This window comes from Macrobrachium nipponense, chromosome 4, assembly GCF_015104395.2.
Source record: "Macrobrachium nipponense isolate FS-2020 chromosome 4, ASM1510439v2, whole genome shotgun sequence".
Lineage (NCBI taxonomy): Eukaryota > Metazoa > Arthropoda > Malacostraca > Decapoda > Palaemonidae > Macrobrachium > Macrobrachium nipponense.
The window spans coordinates 143,478,197-143,488,196 of NC_061100.1; the positions used below are offsets into that span (position 1 = coordinate 143,478,197).

Here is a 10,000-nt window from a genome sequence, read left to right on the forward strand (position 1 = left end):
TTTGCAGTATCACCCTCCTCGTTGGATATACAAAAGCACAATAAAGTGATCACATTGGTGTGAAGTAGGGTCTTAGTTTACTGTAAAATATAAAGCTGTTGATTAATACATTTGTTGGTGTTTTTCAGTATTTAAAGAAAGCACATTCCTTCACTACTAAGAAGTAACCACGACATTTGTTTTTGGATAAGTGATAATACACCGTCATCTGTTTCTCCCCGCCCCCAACCTCTCTCTCTCTCTCTCTCTCTCTCTCTCTCTCTCTCTCTCTCTCAGCTATCATGGTTAGTTCAGAACGTTTTCTCTAAAATATCATGTGCGTTGTGTAAGTACTCAAATTAATTTAACTCGGCATAAACTTATATGATTGATAAGTAAATAGAAATTATCTTTTTTTTTTAGTTCTTCGTAAAATATCCCTTTGCATCGTTATATGACAAAATGTTTTCGGTAAACCCTGCATAAAAGACAAATCAACGCTTCATTATCGAGCAGAAAATTTGGTGAAAAAAAATATATAATTATTTGTCCAGCTGCGTTCACTCATAGCGTTTATATAAAAAAAAATGCTTCATGTAATTTAGAACTGACTGCATATCCAGATAATTAAATATGCCAGCACTCATGCTAGACACAGTTGGGATATTATATTCAAATATGTTCTGCGTTATTCTAAAATACATGGGAAAAAATCAGTTCGCTGGTTTTTTTATAAATTTTTATAATTATGAAAGGTCAATTTGTACATTTGCACTTAATTTGAATCATGATAACAGCTATTAAGCACGCATGGCCATGAACTTTGTACTAGCGAAGTTTTAGGTCGATCTGAATAAGTTATCTCGTTTTAATTCACTTCAAAACACATCCTAATTGGTTTGACGTGTAAAGATATGTTCTCTGAAATGTGAGAGAGTGTTTGTGCTTACAACATATTTATGTTGATCGTTCTGTTGCTGTTTTAAGAATAAATTACGATACAATGCATTATCATGTAGTCTAAGGCCTATTTTAGAATTGATATTCGTATCCATTCTATAAAAAAAGAGGCGATAAATCTCTACCATGGCAAGAAAAATGAAATAAGTATTAAAGGCATCACAATCAACAATTACCTTTCTAAAACTCACGTAGAAAACGGGTAAAAAATTAATCTATTTTCTGAAGACTTTACTTATTTTTATGTTAACTTATTCGGGGATTCACTGATTCTCCAATTCATACCTTCATTTTCTTTGCTCAGAATCCTAGATAGTTTTTACAGAAATCACGAGAATAGCTGAATAATTGCTGGTCTTTGTCAAGGTTTATAGAATAAGGTCTTTGTAACCACATTCGCGATGAGCAAGCTTAAAACACCTCATACGAGTATATTCCAGTTTATAGCATAAAACTGTATATTTTGACCTAGACATTCATAATCAATGATGCAGTAATCATGGAGTAATGAGGGTAGCTAGTTTTGTAAAGTAGAGCTTCAAGTATCTAGTTTACAGCAATTTTTAAACGCACACAGCGGTATCGTGCAACCGTTTGTAGTTAAAATGCATTATTTGTCGCCTTTCACATATTTACTAAGCCTTGTTGTCTGCATAAAAGAAATATCTTTGAAATTAGTACCTACACCGCTTAATAAATGAAGGTGTTTATAGTTATGCTTATTGATCATCATGTGATCTGTCATTTTATTTATACATTTTTATATTCAGTTGCAGTCGTTATATGGGTGTAAAATATATCATGCCGCTAAAACATTTAAAAAAAGAGCGAGAAGGCCAAAGATTTTACTTCTTTATTTCATCAACAAATAAAACTTTAATATAAAGCGTGTGCGAGCTTGTAAGTGCTTGCGCTTTTTGTTTCTTTTTTCCATTCCGTGCATCCTCCATTCTACCGAAATCGCGCGGATTAAGAAAGACCGCGAATAGCCGCCGCTCTTCCGCAATGCATGAAGCCAAATATCGCATTAAAAGTCCGCCAGAAACGATAAAAACTTTGGTCGTAATATCAGGGCTTCAGTTTTCTCTGGATCAGACTCCCATCTTCCAGCGAGATTCCAGGGTCCGGGTCTGCTCTCTAGGCTTATAATACTTTCGGAACGGGGTACGTTCGCTGCCAGATAACATCAAGCGACGATGGCCTGTGCTACTTGTACCTCCCTGCATTACACACAAACGGCTGGAAAGAACGGTGCTACTGCAAGTATTACTAGACTTCATTTTTCATCTCTTTTCATTATGACGTCAGATGTCGTAAAGAGTCTCTTATTTTGGACTGAGCTATCAAAAGAAAAATAACAAATCATTGTGTGCATCCTGTTAATAGCAAATATTGTAGAATCAATTTTTATACAAACCTTTCTTTACTACCTTACTGCACTCCGCCGAATAGTCACGGACACGAGATATGAAAAGTTATAGACAAAGAATTATACTGAATTTAAGTAAATATCTTGAAGTTCTTTCCACCATTTCTTTAGACGTAAAACCCACACACGACTGTTTGATAACCTACCATCCCGTAACACAGCAAGCATTCGATAGTGCTCAGTAGCTCCAAATACCAAGCGAATGTTTGGACAACAAATGGTTAATTCATGGCACTACTTTTCTCGCAATATTTTTGGTTGCAGTGCTGATATCTCTACTGAAAATAGGTAAGATTAAACAACACTTCCATAAGCAGGAAAGTAGTGCCTCATTCTAGTAGCCCATCCTGTAGGTAGTGTTCTAAAGTTTTCCACCTAACAGGTTAAGTCAGCGGATGCAGAATCGGATCAAAGCAATCACACTCTGAAGTTCTTGCATTTAAAAAGAAAAGGGTTATCACACACATATGGAGACACACACACACACACATATATATATATATATATATATATATATATATATATATATATATATATATATATATATATATATATAAAGGTTTTTGCGACGAAGGAAAAAATGAAGAAGCGAGATAGCCGAGTACTTTCGGTCCTGTTCAGACCCTTTACTAAGGCAAACTGATTTTACGGAGGAAAACATAGTCAAAAGAAGGCTTAATATCCAAACTGACACTACAAGATTAGCAATAAGGGCGATTTCACTCTACAAAAACGAGGAAACGCCTGAGGGTAGCCACACCTTGGAGGATACACGCAGTAAACAAGTTATTCTTCCAGAAAACAGTACATTTAGAAAAAACAAGGAAGCATATACAATTTAATATCATGAAATTTACACAAATTTACCCCCAAAAATATTTTTTGTGTAAATTTTATGATATTAAATTGTATATGCTTCCATGTTTTTTTCAAAATGTACTGTTTTCTGGAAGAATAACTTGTTTACAGCGTGTATCCTCTAAGGTGTGGCTACCCTCAGGCGTTTTTCCTCGTTTCTGTAGAGTGAAATCGCCCTTATTGCTAATCTTGTAGTGTCAGTTTGGATATTAAGCCTTCTTTTGACTATGTTTTCCTCTGTAAAATCAGTTTGGCCTTAGTAAAGGGTCTGAACAGGACTGAAAGCTACTAGGCTACCTCGCTTTTTCATTTTTTCCTTCGTGGCAAAAACCTTTATTTATACATAGCATCACGTTTTTATATACTTCGTGATCAAGTTATTCATATATATATATATATATATATATATATATATATATATATATATATATATACATAAAAAGTCAAATGCAATGAAGGAAAGTGAAGCAACGGAATGGCATTAGGAGTTAAGTAAATACTCATCACGATCCATGTTTTCGTGATTTAATTACAAATGCACATGCACGGAAAACACACACACACACACACACTTATATATATATATTATATATATATATATATATTAGTATATCTATATCTATTATATATATATTATATATATATAATATCGAAATTATATATATATATATAATATATATAGGTATATATCTATATCTAATATATATATAGATATATAGATATATATATAGATATATATATTAATAAATATTATATATATATCTATATATATTATAATATATAATATATATATTATATATGATATATATAGAAATTATATGACGAGTATTTTAGAGAGTATAATATATAGATTAGAGAAAACGATATATATATTATATAGATAGTAAATTAATATAATATAGCTATCTATTTACTATATATACATATATAATATATTGAATTACTATATATATATAGTACATATATCTATATATATATATATATAGGTATAGAATATATATATCTATCTATATAATATATCGCTTATATAATATAATAGATATATATATATAGATATATTATATATATATATACTATATATATCATATATATATATATAATATTATATTTTATATATATATAATATATATATATCCTAATATATATAATATATAATATTATATATATAATATATATATATATATATAAATATTAATATAAATTATCATCCTCAGAAGAAATGTGAACAGAAAATGTTATGGGGAAAGCAGTCGACATCCACCCCGACTCGAATCAAATTCTGACATTACCATTCGACCACCAATGAAGAGTTTAAAGTGTTTCCTTTCTTTTAAACCTTATGCCATATATGAATTGGATGTCGAAATCAGGCGTTCCATCAGAGCTGAAATTACCTCACTTCTCCATAGCGAGGTAATGCTATGTTTTTGGTGCCACGTGAATGGTATGAATAAACGACATCTGTTTTTCTTTATTTTTATTTTTGTTTTTTTTCTTTTTTTTTGCGTATAACGAACAGGTTAGGTTAGATTAGGTTAATTTACAAAATGTTATGTTTATGTTAGCCAGTTGAAATTATCAGATATCTATCAAGTAGTCAATGTGGCAAGTATAGATATATATATATATATATATATATATATATTATATATATATATTATATATATATTATATATAGATATGGGGTTTACCATTGATAGACCCCTTATACGTATATATATATATATATATATATATATATATATATATATATATATATATATATATATATATATATATATATATCTATATATATATATATATATATATATATATATATATATATATATATCAATTCAAGCTACAATGTCCTTTATATCTAAATTCACTTTACCTCCCAAATGATATATTTTTCATATATGTACCGAAGGGGAATTTTTTAATTGATAATAATTTCGTCCCCCCATGGGATCGAACCACCGTCCAAGTGGACGGGGACGAAATCAGGACAGTCAGTGACGCTATCCAATCAGCCAACAGAGACGCTATAAGTTGGCTGATTGGATAGCGTCACTGACTGTCCTGATTTCGTCCCCGTCCACTTGGACGGTGGTTCGATCCCATGGGGGGACGAAATTATTATCAATTGAAAAATTCCCCTTCGGTACATATATGAAAAATAAATTATCCATTTGGGAGGTTAAAGTGAATTTAGATATTAAAGGACATTGTAGCTTGAATTGATATATAAATGGATCACGGTTTCGGTTCGATGTGATAATTATTCATATATATATATATATATATATATATATATATATATATATATATATACGTATATATATATATATATATATATATATATATTATATATATATATAGATATATATATATATATATGGGAATTTTAGAGAAACAGGTAATTGAGAATGATTCTTATAATCAAGTTGATTCTTCTGTCCTGAATACTGAATATTCTTTGGAAATATATGAGCAAACGAGATATCTCTACAATTTATTAAAACTGTGAAATAATGTTTTTCGATTATTACGAAAGGTAATTATCTCGCTAATTCCTCAATGGAAGAAATTTCGACCGATTGATTTAACCTTCACTTCCGTAAATAATGGACGTATCTATGCTGTCTGGCCATTACCTCCACTTAATCTTTTGTGTTGCAGTATGTGCGAGAATTACATTATCTGGGAAATCATCTTCACCGTTGGGGGATGATACCGTCAGTGTATCTCACGCGGTACACTGCAGGCATTGCTTATGAATCCTTCGGGTCATAGCTGTAACCCCTTTCATTAATTTTACTTTACAACTGTTAATTTTACCTCTTCCATCTTACTTCCGACCCTCTTCTAATAATTGTTTTATAGTGCAACTAACGAGGTTTTCCTCCTGTTACACCTTTCAAACGTTTTATACTCTCAATTTCCTTTTCAGCGCTGAATGACGTCATAGCTCCCAGCGCTTGGCCTTTGGTCTTATTTCTGTAACCCTATATCCCGACGATATCCAATGTTTCGAGTGCTCCTATTAAGCTCACATTGCTTTGTTTAATAAAGAATGATTCCATCTCTGACCTTCCCTTGGAACGGGCAGGTCTTGAAAAACACTGCGACCTTTCGAATCAATAGCCGGACCTCATCTCTCATAGTTTAAAAAGTCGATGAAAGTAAAATTGCAAGGTGAACGACCCATCAAATCAATAATGGAAAGTAAAACTGAAAATGAAAAGAGAATGAATTAAAACTAAATATGAAAGGAAAATGCATGATAAGCGAAAAAAGGGGGTAGGAGAATGATTAATAGATATGAAAATTTGAGGGAAAATAACTGGTTAAATTGAATATGAAAGGAGAATGTCCGATAAAGAAATTAAAAGAGAATGACTATGGTTGCTGAAAGTGCGGAAGATAGGTAAATAGTAATACGAAAATGAGAATGACTGATACATCTACACGTGAAAGGAGAACTACCCATGGAGGAGGAATGACTGACGAAAGCTAATATGAACAAGAGAATGACTGTCATACCTAGTAATGGAAGGAAAATAACTCGTGAAACTGACATGGAAGCAAGATTAGATAGTTAGCATAATTCAGAGGGTGAGAGCGAATTGGTCGGTGAGGCAGGTATCAAATCTAAGAGAAATGTTAGAAAGAAGGGAGTGGAACTTTCAGACAATCCTACGTGAGACTATAAAAGAGACGAATGGTGAATTGTAAGTAAATTAGATCTGTGGGATACGGATGAGGGTTCCGTTTAGTTTAGCAGAATGGTTTTGGTATTTCCCACTGGAATCTAAGTTCCTCGTTGGACGAGTGCTTTCCGTGCTCTCCTACCGATTCGGTAGTCCCGAGTTCGATTCCCCGCTCTGCCAACGTGGAGTCAGAGGAATTTGTTTTTTGGTGATTAGAAATTAATTTCTCGATGTAATGTGGTTGGGATCCCACAAAAAGCTGCAGGTCTCATTGGTTCCTAACGACGTAAAAATGTCTAATCCTTCGGGCCAGGCCTAGGAGAGCTGGTAATCAGCTCAGTGTTCTGGTTAAACTAAGATATACTTACTGGAATCTTACCCTTGAATCAGCAATTGACAAAAAGGTGTCACTTGAACATGATACACACACACACACACGCACACACAGTCACAGAGTCGGATCTGTCTCATCATGAGAAACAGCAATAAACTCTTCCCTTAGTTTAAACAATGTGTCCACATTAGAATGTCTTAGCGACTCCTAATCGATAACCAGGGGTGCAACATCTTGATAGTATATCAAATATTTATCCAAGTTTTCTAATGTTTAGTCAGCTGATTTTGTGTATTTTTACCCATTGAAGAGGTATGAAGTATCACGTGAAAGAAGAACTACACATGGAAGAGGAATGACTGACGAAAGCTAATACGAAAATGAGAATGACTGTCAGACCTAGTAATGGAAGGAAAATAACTCGTGAAACTGACATGGAAACAAGATTAGATAGTTAGCATAATTCAGAGGCTGAGAGCGAATGGGTCGGTGAGGCAGGTATCAAATCTAAGAGAAATGTTAGAAAGAAGGGAGTGGAACTTTCAGACAATCCTACGTGAGACTATAAAAGAGACGAATGGTGAATTGTAAGTAAATTAGATCTGTGGGATACGGATAGGGTTCCGTTTAGCAGAATGGTTTTGGTATTTCCCACTGGAATCTAAGTTCCTCGTTGGACGAGTGCTTTCCGTGCTCTCCTACCGATTCGGTAGTCCCGAGTTCGAGTCCCCGCTCTGCCAACGTGATAATACCGTTTGTAGAAAAGAAAGTGGGAGTAATGGAAGCGGTACTGGCTTCACTAAACTAGCATGAAAATTCTGAGAGAGAGAGAGAGAGAGAGAGAGAGAGAGAGAGAGAGAGAGAGAGAAAGTTTAGTTTCTCTCTTATTAGCTATGAATACTGTGAATCAAGATAATGGCACATTCCTGAGCGGATAAACTGACGACAGGTATTTTCTTAATTAATTTTACTCTTCATGACGATAATGTCTTTTATAAAAAAAAAAAAAAAAAAAAAAACATAGAATAAATATCTTAAACTCTCATTACCAAATTTCTCTCCTCTTTACGCGTATGTTTTCTCTATTCGTCTTTTATACCCCTTACTCTTTTAACTCACATTTGTTTTTATTAATATTATCTATTTACTTACCTACTTAAAACTATTGGTTCTCTGAAGGATATATATAAAAGAAGAGATGCTTGCAGTCAGAAGAGTGTAGTCTTGTGTCGATGGAGTTGGTACTTGGAAGAGTTGCTGAATGTCGAGAATAGAAGAGATATTGATCTGGAGTTTGCAAAGGTTGAAGTAAATTTGAGAATGCAGTGTGGAAGCAACTGTAAAGGGTTGAAAAACAGAAAAGAGCATTGCAGAATGATGGAATTACCAGTGAGAAATGGTGGAGGTATGACTGAGTGGCAAACAGGAATGTGTAGGTTCATTTGGATAAAAGTGAGATTCCAAAGTAATGGATGAATTAATAAATTTTTCATACAAAATTTTTTTTGCATGAACGTCCACTCTTGTGAGCAGTTTGAGACCGAAAAGATGGAAGGTGTAGAAAATAGTTTACTGGGAAATATTAAAGGAGTTTAGACTGAATTTGAAGTATGAGTTTGAATAGAGGTGGAAAGACTGACTTGTCTGATGTTAAATGAATAGACTTCTAGACTGTACAAGCACCATGTCATTATTACGATATAATGGTTAGTCTCTCGTAACTAAATTCAGACATTAATATTCTGAGAACGATCAAATGAAATATTTGCTCTGTTAAAAGTATAAAGAAATTATACTTTCAACAGCAAATATTTCATGTACGTAAAATAAAGAAAATTGTCCCTAAATGTATATATTCTACAAAACATACAGACAGAACCAATTTCTCATTTATCTTACCACTCATAACAAATTACTTCCATAACATAACCGTAATGCTGAAAGTTGTCCAAGTTACAAACACTTAAACGAACAAACGCATACAACGGGAATGTACATTTGCGCCAATATACTCGAACAACCTAGCTAAAAAAGGACGGAGGACACCCGTGTATATATATATATATATATATATATATATAATATATATATATATATTATATATATATATATATAATAATAATAATAATAATAATAATAAAAATAAACAAGATACAGTCATGTGTGGAACAAAAGTATATTTCTGATTCACATCAGAATCATCGAACAGGGGTCTTTCAATTGAAAGACGAGACCGCAGGTCACAAAAGAAGGTGGAACCCAAGTATCACTGTAGCTAAGGCTTTACCTGGACAGGCTAACTACCTTGCATAGCAGCGAGTTCTCCCCAGCTTCACGACTAAGCAGTGACCCAATTGAAAGCGTTTCAATCGAATTATCCTTTCTGATCGAATATGATAGGAATATGCAACTCACAATCGCGTGTGGAACGAAAATAAATTTCTGACTCATATCAGGATCGAAGCAAGGGAAAATTCGCTAGTATGCAAGGTAATTATTAGCCTGGCCAGGTATAAAGCCTTATGTAGGTATAAAGTGGTACTTAGGATATATAGTTTCTTTTTAAGATTTGTGCGACCTGGTTGGCATCGGTATCGTTTTTCAGTTGAAAGACACGGGTTTGATTCTGATGTGAGTCAGAAATATATATATATATATATATATATATATATATATATATATATATATATATATATATATATATAGTTTGTGTGTATGTATATATATATATAATATATATATATATAT

At 32.8% G+C, this 10,000-nt stretch overlaps 1 protein-coding gene across 1 annotated transcript in view; it reads left to right on the forward strand.

The window, feature by feature from the left end:
• LOC135211248 (uncharacterized) overlaps positions 1 to 10,000 on the forward strand; it is a 66,975-nt gene that overhangs the window by 146 nt on the left and 56,829 nt on the right. The window lies entirely within an intron of this gene.